This window comes from Rousettus aegyptiacus, unplaced genomic scaffold (assembly GCF_014176215.1).
Source record: "Rousettus aegyptiacus isolate mRouAeg1 unplaced genomic scaffold, mRouAeg1.p scaffold_m13_p_18, whole genome shotgun sequence".
Lineage (NCBI taxonomy): Eukaryota > Metazoa > Chordata > Mammalia > Chiroptera > Pteropodidae > Rousettus > Rousettus aegyptiacus.
This window is the reverse complement of record NW_023416293.1, coordinates 2,187,663-2,202,029: the sequence shown is the minus strand read 5'-3', so window position 1 is coordinate 2,202,029 and position 14,367 is coordinate 2,187,663. Positions and strand designations below refer to the sequence as shown.

General features: G+C 43.1%; 1 protein-coding gene across 1 annotated transcript in view; it reads right to left on the bottom strand.

Moving 5' to 3' along the window:
• KIF26B (kinesin family member 26B) overlaps window positions 1–14,367 on the bottom strand; it is a 380,111-nt gene that overhangs the window by 144,706 nt on the left and 221,038 nt on the right. The gene's annotated exons all lie outside the window — the stretch shown is intronic.

The window sequence follows — 14,367 nt, the reverse complement described above, 5'->3', positions numbered from 1 at the left end:
CAGACCAAAACTTTTCCTCTTCCTTAACCGCATGTCCTGTCTGATGCCAGGGCAAGAAGAATGGGAGCCAGTAAAGGAGACGCAGGGCGGCTAAGGGGAGCAGCGACGTGACCTTGCTCCTGCCTCTGCTCGGTGACCTCAGATTCTGCCTGGTGGAAGGACAGGACCAAGGGACCACAGGCAAGACCGGCCGTCCTCATGGGCAGCTTGCGAAGGCAGCTATTAAATTATTGAACATTCCAGGCTACAAGAAAGTCAAATATTAATGACTATATTACCGAGAGGAGGAAAGCTTGACAATCCACACTCTCTTTTCAGAAAGAAAGCCCGGCATACGTGATCGAGTGCCACCAAGACAGAGCTTCGAAGAAAGCACCCCCTCGCCTCCGCACAGACTCTGCGGGAAGACCGCCAGCGGCTGCATTTGCTCCTCCACGTCCTCCTCACTTTTTCTGGTGGCGGTTGTTGGTAAACAGTTTCCAGTTATGGGTCACAAACTCCGTGTTCTGCATGTTCATCCTAACCCAGTTGCCTCTCAAGTGAAGAATTTTCCTGGTAGAGTAAATGATAACATTCCACTAGCTGCTAATTAAGTACATGGAACCAACAGCGATAACTTTCCCATCCGGGCTGACTCATCACCTGGGCTGCCTCTGAGGTCTCTGATTCAATTTCCAGCTTCTCTGATCACGCTAAAGCAATCGAGTTGAAAATATTAGAATATAAAGTGTGGCAGACAAGATTCTCCTCTCTCCTCCCTCCCTCTGCTCCCCAGAAGACTTCCACATGGGAAAGAGACACACGGGGAAATGGAAGATGGTAATTTGACGGATCATAAGTGATGTTTGAATGCTGAAAAATCACCCGGAAATTACATGTGCAGTCGCATTATTTTTTTTTAGATGGATGAATATACTATGATAGAATACGCAGGGCTTTTGGGGGGATGAATACATATAATAGATAAGTATCTTTCAAAATAGCTTCATCTAAACATTGTTTTTTTTTTTATTTAATAATTGGAAATCTCACCTAAAGCACTGGCTTTACTATAATTATCTCCATTCCTGTAACAATGTCAGCGATTTATTTTAAGTCCTGTCCTTCAGCATGGATGGTATGATATATATGTGGGTTAGCATTAATTTACACTATCAGAATAGATAGTTAACATCTGCAATGCCTTAATCAGGAATACACACTACAGGACAATTGATTAGTTAGTACCTGATTTTCATTATCATTTAATTTCAAAATATTGTCTAATTTCCACTGAAATTTCTCCTTCAACTCAGGGGTTACTTATAAGTGAATCACTTAATTTCCAAACATTTGTGTATTTTCTATTTTCTTTGTCATTAATTTCTAGCTTAATTTGGTCAAAAAACATAGTCTGAATGAAATTAGCCTTTGAAATTTGTCAAGACTTGTGTTTTGAGCCAGCAAACTGTCAGTTTGGGGAACTTGAAAAAGAACTGTACTCTGTCAATGCTGAGTACAGTGGTCTATGTACGTCAATCAGGTGAAATTAACCAATGGTGTTCAGATCTTCTGTATCCTTATTGGTTTATTTGTCTGCCTGTTCTATCAGTTTTTGAGAGAGATCTGTTCATAAAGCCCCATGCTATAATGATGAATTGGTTTATTCTTTTATGTCTGTCAAATTTCTGGTTTTTACATTTGGAGTTATGCTATTAGGTATGCACAAATTTAGAATCATTGTAACTTCCTTGTGGAGTGACCCTTTTATTAATATAAAATGTGCCTGTTTATCTTTAATAATGACTCTTCCCTGAAAGACTACTTTCTCTGATATCAGTAGAACTATACCAGCTTATTCTGGTAGATACTTACAAGGTGTATCTTTTTCCATTTTTTAATTTTCAATTCCTCTGAGCCCTTATATTTAAGAAGTGTCTCTCATAAGGAATATATAGTTAGAGGGGTTCTCTTAGTACAGTATGACAATAATCATCTTTTAATTGGAGTACTTAGTCAATTACCCTTTAATGCAATCACTGATCGTTTGGGTTTATAGCTTTATTAGAATTATTTTCTGTTGGTCCACCTGTTTTTATGTACCTTTTTCTCTTCTTTCTTGCTTGTTTAGAATTAATCAAGTAATTTTTATTTTCTTTTCTCTTCTGAGTATTATTTTACTAGTTACTCTAGAGACTACAGTGTGTCCTTGACTAATTATAGCATAGCAAAATTACAACTTTTAGTATTCCCGGATGTTGCTATGACCACATAATGCTTTAATTCCATTTACCCTTCTTCCCATTTTCGTATTATTTTGGTCATACATTTAATTCTACATGTATTTGACACCCATAAGACCTCATTTTAGTTGTTTTACAGGATTCATATGCATTTATATTCGTCCATATATTTTTCTCAACATAGTCTCCTGAAATGAAATTTTCGAAAATAAAGTTGAAAGACTCGTACAGTGAATAGTCATATAATCCTCGCCCGGATTCTACAATTAACGTTTTTCTGTAGTTACTTCATCACCTGTCTATCCCTCTCTCTGTCCAGCCATCAGCCCACGTTTATTTTTAACGTGTTGCAACTTAACCGCGCATTTACCCTTTCTGCCACTCTCCGTTATTTCCTGCATTTCTAGGATCACTTTCTTTCCACCTGTATAAACATTTTTAGTATTTCTTGCAATGTTAGTCCACTTGCCATAAATTCTTTTGATTTTTGTCTCTAAAAAATGTCTTTATTTCGCTCCGGCTTCTGAAGGACATTTTTGCTGGACGTATCGCGGTTTAGGTTGGTAGTTACATTCTCTCGACATGCTCATGACATTCTATTGTCTTCTCACGTCCATTGCTCCTGCCGAAGAGTAGAGCTCTTAGTCTTGTTATTGCTTCTTTGAAAATAGTAAATTTTCTTCCACCTACTTTCACAATTTTTTCCTTAGGTTTTGTTTTCAGCGGTTTTCCTACATTGTGCCTAGCTGTGGTCTCCTCTGCCTCACCTCAGTTGGGGGACGCAAGGCTTCTTGAATCCATGTTGTGATGTCTTTGACCATTTTTAGAAAATATTGCTCCTGCCTCATTCCTTCTTCTCCTCTTCTGGGACTCCAGTCACATGATGCTATACAGAAGAACATGTTACGGATCTCTTACATTCTTTCCTGTATTTTCATCATTTTAGTTCTCTGTGCATCCAATTGGATATTTTCTACTAATCTTTCATTTTCAATAATTCTTTCTTGTAAGGCATCTAATCTTCAATTAAATGTATCTATCAATTTCTTTATTCAAGTATTTTAAGTTCTAGAATTTCTGGTTTGTTTTTCATGAATTCCGGTTTTCTGGTAAAATTCTTCATCATGTTACCTATTTTCTAGAACACCTTACTCATAGTTATTTTAAAGTCGATGCCGACACCGATAAATGGGTCACTAATGGGTCTTTTACCATTGCCTATGTTTTCTCTTGGACCTATTTCTTGGTATGCCTGGTAATTTTGGGTTGAAAAAAAAAACATGAAATACTTAGAGATTTGGAAATACTCTCTTCTTTCAGTAATGGCTCCCCTTATCCTCTGGTAGGCAACCTGGATGGGGGTGATCACAGTAACCTAATCAAAGACTAAACCGAGTGTCCATACGGCCCACTCTCCTGTGGGTTTACCACTGCTCCTGGGGTGTAGCTTTCTAAGGAGCCCGATGGGGTGTCTACTGGTGCCTCTTTTCCTTGGTAGGCTTTGAATGCCAAAATTTTTTAGTCAGCACTGTGATACTGAAAACTCTACTCTTCTTTTCCATGTTTTTTTACTTAGCTGCTTAGTCTCTTATTCTGTACAGCGAGATTTGGCAAATGTGTCAAAGAAGAAAATACTGGAGTGTCCAGCCATCTTTCTGTGCCCTCCTCCTCTTCAGTATCTTGACCTCTCAAGTTCCGTTTACCTTGGCTGCCCCGAACTCAAATGTGCTCCTTTTAGCCCCATGGTAGTGCCAAAAGTTCTGCTGCGTTCTCAGAAGATGACCTGAGAGAGAAAAGCATCTTCTCAGTTCTCTGTAGTACCCTTCTCTCTCCAATCTTAGCCACGTAAGTCCTGTTGCGTTGGCAGCTCTCTGAGATGACCGTGCCTCGGTAGGGGCCTCCCACAATCTCGCATCAGCTGAGGCCAGAATCTCTTCTGATCGGTCGGCGCCTATGACCGATCCAAGATATTATGTGAAAGACTCTAACTGAAAGGTAACATTCCAGAGGCAGTTACTACCATTGCTCTGCTATCTTTATTACTGGTCAACAGCCGAGGTATCGTTAATTAGAATAATGCAAGTTAAAAATGATTTTCCTTTGAGGAAAATGGTTGTGTTCAAGATATACAGATTAGCTAGAAATATCGCATAGGCTCTCTTCCTCTTGCACAAACAGTGTATAAGTATCCAGCAAGCCCAGTGAGTCAGCTCTGATTGGTCCATCATTCATATTCTTACGGGAAGATTTTTTAACTTGACTTTAACTGGATGATTACCTGACACAAGCCATTAGCACAGAACCACAATCTGCCTCTAGCATACCCTTTCTGCAAGGCGCTGTAGGCATGCATGCCTAAAAGGACAAGGATGCGGCTCTTCACCAAAGTTTACAAGACAGATTGTATAACTTTTCCTACCAGCTTGCTAATACAGGTCTGTAACTACGGCAGAATTTGGTTTAAAATTTATCTTCTTTATAACACTGCTTGGAAACATTTTGTAGGAGAAAACCGAAGGCCCCATTTACCTTTATGGGAGGCTAACGATATCTACCAAACATAACCACAGATAAACAAACCGGGCAGTCTGAAGGTATCCTTTGCTTCCCAAGCCAACACCAAACTTCAGTGGCCATCAGTGAGGGCCTTGCCTGCTCCGGCTTGCCACCTTGGTTTTTCTTTAAAAATATCACGGGAACTGTTATCTTGGGTTTTTCTTGGCCCAATTTAGCTACGTTCTCTTCTTAATTCTAGCTGCACACAAAGGAAAACCGAGGAATCGAAAGGTCTTCGTAACATTACAGCTGATCACTAGATTCAGGAGAACTGAATCTTTCCGGCCCTCCATTGGAAGAAAGCTTACGATGCATGCAGATGGCGTCCTGGCCAAAGTGTATTAGAGAACCTGGGTCCCGCTTTGGCGAAACACATCAAGAACCTGGAGAAGCCACCAAAGTGGCATTTCTGACCACGTGAAGGGGTTCAGCTGCTTCATGGACAAGAGCCGAGAGGGCTCAGCCCTCGCCTGCAGGGGGCTCGCTAGGACTGGCCCCCCGGAAGCAGGGCACAGCAGTGTAACTGTTTGCCCTCCCGTGAAAGCCAGTGCCAGGAAGGGCTTGGGCACAAAGCGCCGTGACACCTCCTAACTCTTAAACTTGGTAGGAACTTGAGAGATGTTCTGGTTCATTGTCTCCATTTTCTTGTCAGAGAAACTGAAGTCAAAAGAAGCTTGATAACTTAGCCAAATTCACCCAGGAGGTAAGGCCAACCCAGAGTTCAGTTTACTAGATTCTTAACCCCTTGTCCTGTCTAGGCGTCCTGTTTTCTGTCCTCTAGAAGGAGCTCCTAGAGGCCAGTGGCTCCTGCTCAGGCATAGTGACATTCCCCTAAGCTTCCTTTTATGACCCAGCCCAAGTTAGGTCACCATAACAGTGACTCTGGCACAGGACTTTAAGGTTACCTGTACCCATCCCACTGTCTTGAACATGAGCAGAATGCCCTACACAAAGAAAATAGAAGTTTCTGTATCAGAGCAGGAAAAAACAGCAGTCAGTAATATAGACTACTCGTAATTCTAAAATATCAATATATAGCTATTTCCTTTTTAGAAGAGAAATATGGAAATACTGATATCAGCAAGAAAAAGCCACTGATAAGTTAGCGTTGAACTAAATTTTTTAGGTCCTTGCATTTTTGGTTGAAATTCATTTCATTCTTTGGATAATTTTGCCAGAGAAGAAATATGCTGTCTCAAAAGAAAGAATAAACAAAATTAAATCTGTTCAGTGATTTCTCATGGGGCAACTGCCAACCTAAGCATCAAAATGAAAGAGAAAGAATTCTTCATTACTGAAGAGGTGGATATGTGTTTGAATTTTCTGTAAAAAAGGAAAAATATGAGGATCTGACTTACTTGTCAATATTACATATATTTCAAAACAACACTTGTTTGCTCTGTTTTTTTTTTCTCCAGCTATAATTGGAGTTAACAGTGTATTTCACAAACAAGGAAATCATAAAGTTACTTGAGGTTCTCAATAGAAAGGTACACGCACGGCAATAAAGGCAGCATAAGGTCACCCTCAGACATTCTCGAATATTTTTCATCATACATATCATTTCCCAAGGATTCAATATTGAGGAAGAAAACAAATCCAAAAGGAGACTTAATGGGAAATGGGAACTGCTTTTAATAAGACACTAATATGAAACTGCCTACTTTTTAATATGTAGCCCACCGGCAGACTAGAAATACAAATAAGGACTGTGTGGTAAGATTGTGTTCTACAGTAGCCTGGGTATCATGTGGTCCACACAGAAACCCCCCACGGATAGTTTGAAAATAACCTATCATAGGAATAGTAACCCTGTTCCATCTTTCCTGTGTACAGAATCTACCCATTGCAGGAGTCACAAATCAATCACAGCACCATTTCCTGCCACGTTCAATACTCAAGGTAGAGGCCGACATCTGATGATCATGAGCAAGTAAGATGAAAGCGATTTACTATTCCAGATGCTCAAACAATTCTACACACAGCAGTACAATTCTTACGAGTAAGAGCTTTGGACACAGAAAGAACCAGGTTTACACACAGCTCCGTCACCGACTAGGGACCTGTTCTTGGCTATGTTCCTCAGCCTCCCTGACCCTCTCATCTCTTTCTTCAGCAAAACTGGGACAGTGACAGAATCTGCATCAAAATGTTTCTGTAACAATAAAATAATTGATATGAAGTTCTCAGCAAAGCGCCAGGCACACTATCAGCGCACAAAGAACGTTAGCTATTGTCAGGAGTTACAGAATAATGTGAATATTGTTAGCAATATCCAAAGAGAAAGCTCTGGTCCGTACTAAGAGAAGCCACACTGAGCGTGACAGCTTCTGAACAGCAAGTTTGCTTCTTCCACATCACACATGCACGACCCAAAGAGGAATCAGACATGCAACACAGATCAGTTTTCTTGCTTTAAAAAATTGCGAACTTCGCAAGCACTAACACTAATCTTCGAAGAGGGATGCAGTGCTCTGTTTAAAATGCACTGACCGATTGTCATGGAAAACGACAGGCTAAAATCAGACTTGCGGGCTATCCGAAAGTCACCTCGGCCCACTGTCGGCCTCGACACCTTAGATTTCCACCCCGGGTTTTGATCATAGGTTGTATGACTTTAAGAGAAAACGAGCCATCAGATTTACTCCACGAGGTATAAATATCTTCCCTATATTTGCATTGAGTCCAATCCATGTTTATTCATAATTGAACGCACTGCAATTTAACCAATGATGCTGCTGTTTCTTATCTGCTCTTGAGGGTTCAATAGGATTCATTAGTCTTCTTAGGCTGTCTCAGTAAGTTTGTCCAAAAAAATGCCTGAAACTCAGGACTGCTTTATGATGGACATAGTTATAATGATCGATAAATGGCCTTTACCTAGATTTAAGAGGTCTATTCTATGTCTTGCATTGACTTGAAAGGGATGATCTGCTTTCCCATCCCTACAAATCCACAGGGACCGGGAGGGGAGAGGGGGGAGCTGGAGCCCAGGAAAGATGCTGAGATGGAGGGTAGAGGTCATTTGCAAATAAAAGAGCATGAGGCTTGATTAAGAGTCACTAGAGGAGCTTTAATCTTATCAGCATATTTTGCATCTTCCAAATGCAAACCCAGCCTAAGGCATAAAGAATCTAGTCTTGGTGCCTCTGTTATTAAGGACTCACTCACAAAATTAACCTCTTAGAGATCCGCCCTCTGATTTTTAGTATCTGAAATGCAAATGGAGTACCACTTCAGTGCCTGAGGATAATTAAAATAATCTTCTTAAAGCTAAAACGCTTCACTCTAAGTCTCCATTACAGCCCAGACCTAAGCCTTCACTTGATCGAAGGCCAGATGGAGGAGGATGGGGCCACAGCAGAGCAGCACATCTGGGGTTCAGATCGAACCCCCGCAGCGGACAGACCAGGGGGCTCCAGGCTCTGCCAGGCCGAGAAGGGAACTCGCTCCCCCAGAGGCCGTTCCTTTGGGAACGGGGCAGGAGCTCAGCCTGAGAGGCAACCGGGGGACCACAGCCAGGTCCCTCTCATCCTCTGGGACAGTCCCGCGCTGTGGGGGCGGTGTCTATCTGTTTGGTGTGTTTAGGGAGGGAGCGCATCCGTTATTGGGAACTGTAGGCAAAACTGTGACCAAATATCAGGGGGGTGCAAAGCCTCTTGCTCATTGTTTTCATATGGTTAGGGGGAATTTTTTTTTTTTTTTTAATGCTAAGTGAGCCTAAAAGTTGCCAACAAAGCAATGAGGAGAGAAGCCGCTGCACCAACAGGAAGTTTTCATGCATTGAGGAGACAAAATAGACCTTCAATGAATGGATACGTGTTAGAGGAGAGAGCTCAGGCCTCAGGGCTCCTTATCGCCTTTCCCTTCACCCTTCGCTTTTTCTGACCTCAAGGAGAGACGAGTGTAACCAGCTTCCCACAGAAGAGCCTGAGCAGGGGACGAGCTCTCAGCTATAAGACGAATAAGGCCTGAGGATCTAATGTTTCACACGGTGACCATGCGAAATGACGACGCTCTATCACATAATTGACATTGGCTAAGAGAGGTGACCTTAAATGTTCTCACGCACAAAAAGATACATATAAGGGTGTTATAATTAAGTAGACAGGGGAATCCTTTCGCAATGCATACGTACGTCAAATCGTCATGACTGGACATTTTAAATGCCTTACAATTTTATTTGTCAATTGTACCTCAGTAAAGCTGAGGCAGGGGGTGGGGGAGGAGAATAAAAAATAGGAAACAAACAAAAAAAAAAAGTGTGAGGACAGGCCGCAGGCGGCCCGGAAGGTGCCCGTGCAGGAGCCGACCTGCAGAAGCGGCCTGTGGCGTTTCCAGGCCCTGGGCTTGGTTCAAGACGCTATCATCGCCATGTTGACGTTTTAAACCATTTTTGAGCCAGGGGCTGCACATTCCCCTTTGCGCTGGGCCTCACAATTGTATAGAGCCGGCAGCTGCACTTTTCTCTCTTAGATAAGTATAAGCCACCAGACTGTTTAAATCTATTCAATTCAAGAGCTCAAATTCAGGTGTTAAAGACCATTTCAGAAACACACGTGTGAGTTTATTTACAAACACACACACACACGGCAACACGGGTGGTCTCGGTGAACTACTTCCAGGGACCTTCAACCCCCCACTGTCATTTTCCACAATTAGAGATTCGTTTCATATACACAAGGGACCATGAAGGTTGACTATGGGGCGCCAGCCCCGTAACACAAACCCAGCCCTCGGGTTGGGGGCCTTAGACTTTGGGGCAGCAAGGTGCTATAGACAGGAACATGGCTCTGCTACAGTTTGATTTTCCTACTGTGACCCGTGTGACCTTGGGCGAGCCACACATGAAGGCTGAACATCCACAGCTTCGCCGGTAATATAATGGTACCTGGTGCTGAATCGTGAGCATTAAATGAGATACTATGAATGAATTTACTTTATGCATTTAAAATCTCTCTATAAAAACCTTTTTAAAAGTACTATATGTGATTTTTTCTTTTTTCCTCTCTCTTTTTCCCTTTTGAATTGCCTGCTCAATCTTGGACACTGCTAAAACTTCATTCTTGGCAATGATTTTTCAAATAGATGCTTTTCTTCCTTCTTTTACAGCAAATATAACCTCATTTAAAAAAAAAAAGAGGAAGAATCTTTTTCTGCAGTTTCTGTGATTTTATAAAATGTGCAGTGAAGCAGTGTTAGCCCAAATGAATGGAGAGAAATATGGTACAAAAGGGGCCTTAAAAAACATGTACTTAAATTAGAACCAACATTTCTTTGCTTTGCCTACATTAACCCCTGAGAAAACATACAGTCTTCTATTTTTAACCACGGTATACGGATTTCTTTAAAGCTCCTTTTGGAAAGGCCAAGCTTAAGTAAATGCCAGTATATTTAAGAATAACAGCTGGGAGGAAGTTGCTAAAAAAAATGTTCACATTTAACCAGAAGATAGAATGACTACTGATCAAGATGCAAAGCAGTATGGAATTTTAACTCCTTCCTTCATTTATTCGTTCATCACAGTGACGGAGAAAATGCTAGCATCACTCATGCGAAAGGGTCGCAACGTGCCATCTTAAAGTCTTGTCCCGAACGATCTGTGGTCGCAGAAGACGGCCACACAGGTCCCCCACGGACAAGACGCTGCAGGGTTTTCTCCTAAGGCTGTTGTCACATGCAGCATTTTTTAAAAGACATTTTTAAATTTTGGATATATATAGATCATACAATCTGCCATTTCAACCCTTTTTTAAGCGTACGTGTCAGCGGCATCGAGTATATTCGCACTGTTGTGCGACCGTCATCACTATCGTCTCTCAAAACTTTTCCTTCTTCCCAAACGGGAACTCCGAACTCATGATAACGGAACTCCGCATTCGCCGCCTGTTCTGCTTCCCGTCTTCATGAATTTGCCTGCTCCAGGCTCCTCTCGTACATACTTGTCCTTTCAAGACTGGCATATTTCACTTAGCGTAAAATCTTCAAGGCTCATCCGTGTTGGGGCATAGGTCAGAATTTCATTCCTTTTCTCGGACAACTAATATTCTTCTGCGTGGATATGCCGAAGTTTGTTTCTTTATTAATCTGCTGGTGGATACTTGGTCCATGTCGTTTCCATTTCTCGATTTCCATTGGGAAAACGGACTTAAAATATCAAGGTGTCCACTCGTCTTTTGCCATTCCATTTAATCTGAGGGGGTGGGGAAGTTAACTCTCAGGGCCCCCACCAGGTCCTCTCACAAAAACGTACTGTGTTAAAGGGGGAAAAAGGAATGTGAATGACTCGCAGTAAAATAAATAAATATATATGTGTGTGTATACACACACACGCGCGCGCGCACGTGCGCACACACGCACTTTTTTTTTTTTTAAAGGAAGTTCTAACTTGCTAGAACAATCGCCAAATCCATGATCTGGAAGAAAGTCCAAATTTTCAATCTTTGAACAATGCTCCAAAATCTGTTTCATTGTGCTAGAAAATTTCTTTTTCATCAGGCTAATTGATGAGTGAATATTCCAGAGAGAAATTCATCCCAGAAACTACATGGAATAGCAGAGAACTTGGTCACTTAAAATGCATCAGAGAAGTTACAGCATCTCGTTACGGGGTTAACCTGACAGATGGCCATGGGGGTTCGTGACAGGTATGTCCCCTTCTTTGACGGTTCTGAGGCTCCACGTGAAAGGCTGCACTAGGTACGTGGCACTTACCTGCGTGTGTAAGAGCCACAGATGCACCACACAGAATACTTCCTTCAGTGAGGTGAGATTCAGAATCTTGCCCAGAATGAGTGAAAAGATAACCCAGAATGATTGACACTTAATATGAGAAGAAAGGCAGAGAGGTCAGAGGAAAAGAGAAAGGGAAAGAGAATATGAAGGTGAAAATCTTTTGAGTGGAAATAGAAACAAAACTGGGAAAAATAAAAGGCACCTTCGTATAAGGTCACTCTTGACAAAGGAAGGTGAAGAGCTTCAGTTCAAGAAAAGGTATTAGAAAGAAGAAAAATGTAAGGAAACATAATATAAAGATGGAATGAGGAAACTAACTTACAGGTTTTTATATCAACATATTGTGAATATATTACTGAGAGCTGAAAAGAAAAAGAACATTTGATATAAAAGATAAAAAGAAATATTCTTTCTCATTGAATCCCACGTAGTCGCTCTGAGTATTGGGAATCCCACATCAAACCTGACAAAATCAGCCAGATGAAATGTTCCAGATTTACCTTCTCCTTTTTAACCATCTGGTCACCCCCATGTAACATGCACGTTGGGCACCCACCTGTGATGGCCTGAGACAAGCAGCTCTGGGGCAGACTGGCTCCACGCAGCCTCCCAAAATTAATTAGCAAAGTATCTTTTGAATGATTTTTACCTTATTCTTGCACCTCCTCACGCCACCCTCCCCCCCTCCCCCCAAAGCAGGCGGAAGTAGCTGTGATAAAATGAGGGTGAGAGAGACTGCGACATTCCCAGGCACTTAAGCCAGGTCTGAGAGGAGGCTGAGCGGTCAGGGCTTGGGCTCTGGGTCCAGGCAGACCTGAATTTCAATCCCGGCTGGGCGACCTTGGACAAATCTCTTGGCCTCTCTGAGCTTCGTTTCACTTACTTATAATGGGGACAGTAGTAGAATCTGTGAGGACTAAAGGAAAGATGCACTTAGCACACTGCTCGAAACAAAGGAAATGTGCTAGATTCGTTAACTATTAGTCATTATTTTTACTATGATCGGCTCTGAGACTGCTTTGCTTCCCCCAGGCTCTGAGATTCTACGTGAAACCTCAGACCCCAGGCGCCCGCACGAAAGGCTCTGAGACCCGGCGGGGACAGGAAAAGAGATGACCCGGAGCTTTGTCGCACCCACTTGCCCATGTGCCGAATGAAACTCTGCCTAGGAGGCAGCCTCGCATGCAGAGGGCACCTGCTCACACCCGAAGGGGACGCCTTCTCCAGTGACGTAGCTTCTCTTGAAGCGATGAAACGTCACATTCCCAGGAACCATGTGCGTCTTAGGATTTGTCACAGGCACACTCCTGGACTCCAAGGCTCCAGAATCAGAGATGCTTATGAGTGCAACACGCTGTTCATTCCTTAGAATTGGACACTCCACACACCCCTTCCTGAATCCACATGTGGGTGGGGGTGGGGGGGCGGACACTGGTAATAATTACAGCCACCCCAGGGAGAAGGCACGTGAGGAAAAAAACATATTAATTACGGCTCCATCAATGGGGTGCATTCTCCCCACTGGCCCCTCTCCCATCCCCATGCCGTCCTCCCTTCTCATTCCAAAGAAAGGCTTCAGGCAGATGGCATGTATCACGTGCGCAGGAAGCAGGGGTGCCCTCAGGTGGCTTCTTCTCAAGCTTTCCAAGAAGCCTGATTAATGATGTTTATAGCCAGCCCTCCGGATTTTCGTATAAAACAATATGCATCTCTGAACACACACCTAGCTAGCGAGACATCCAGTTCTAACGCTGGTTATAAAGGATCGCTCCCTGGAAGCTCTCACTTGCAGATCAATAACTTTCCCCGCTGCATCGCCTCCTTGACAATCTCCTCCCCGGGTTCACACTTACTCCTAGAATCAAACACAGCTGCCCATTTGTTCTTTTTCTCCTCCTTCGCTCTGGGCCTCATTAACGAGGACAGTAAGAACACACCCAGTTCCGAGAGGCGTGCGGCGTGCTCAGATGACGCCGAGCTGCTGCTGAGAGAGGAGCCCACGGCACGCTGTCACATCAAACCCGGGGCCGCTCAGAGGGGCAGAGGACGTTTATCAAGGGCTGCGGGCGAAGTTCCGAGCGAGCGACTCCAGGGGGATTCTGAGGAAATAAACAGAGCTTCGTGCTCCGTAACGATAACATTTGTATTCATCGCTTACGATAATAACCAACACTTGGCCACATCTGTCCTCACTTGTTGAAAACCTCTTCCTTGTCTTTATGGTGAGCTGACGGGCGGTCCGACAGTCCAGGGAGAGAAAGAATTCTCATATATTAGCTTCACGGGAAAAGATCAGCGATCCGAGCACAGGAATAGGCGTGACATCTCCGTACGGTGCGTGGGGCAGAGCGCTACGTGGTCCTGGGATCCGCGTCATGTCTCCTTGTTTAATGATGAGCTCCCGACCGCCACGCCGGTTTCCATGGGGGGAGTAATTCACACGCACAAGCCTGAAAGTCCACGTTGTCCTTTCTACATTACATTTGAGCATCGGCGTGTTTTAGGAGCTCCATCCACTGTTCTCTAAACAGATTGACTGAAACCTGGGAATAGGACACAAAACAGTTCATGTGCCAGACGAGCTGGCGGCTCTGGGTGTCCTCTGGGGGCCGCAGAGCCGGTGAGGGGGCCTTTGCCAGTTGTCGTCCATGCGGAAACCCACTCAGCAGGAAAGATAAGAGAAAAGCCATTTGCTCTACCATTGGTTGTAAGCAGATGCTTCTTTATAAAGCATAAATATTCCAGACAGAGCTTAGAGATGATATTTTAAACGAGAAAATGTATGAGCAATGCAGGGCCGGAACAAAGCCTGACACACGATGAGTACTTCTCATAATAAGGTAGTTGTCACCAA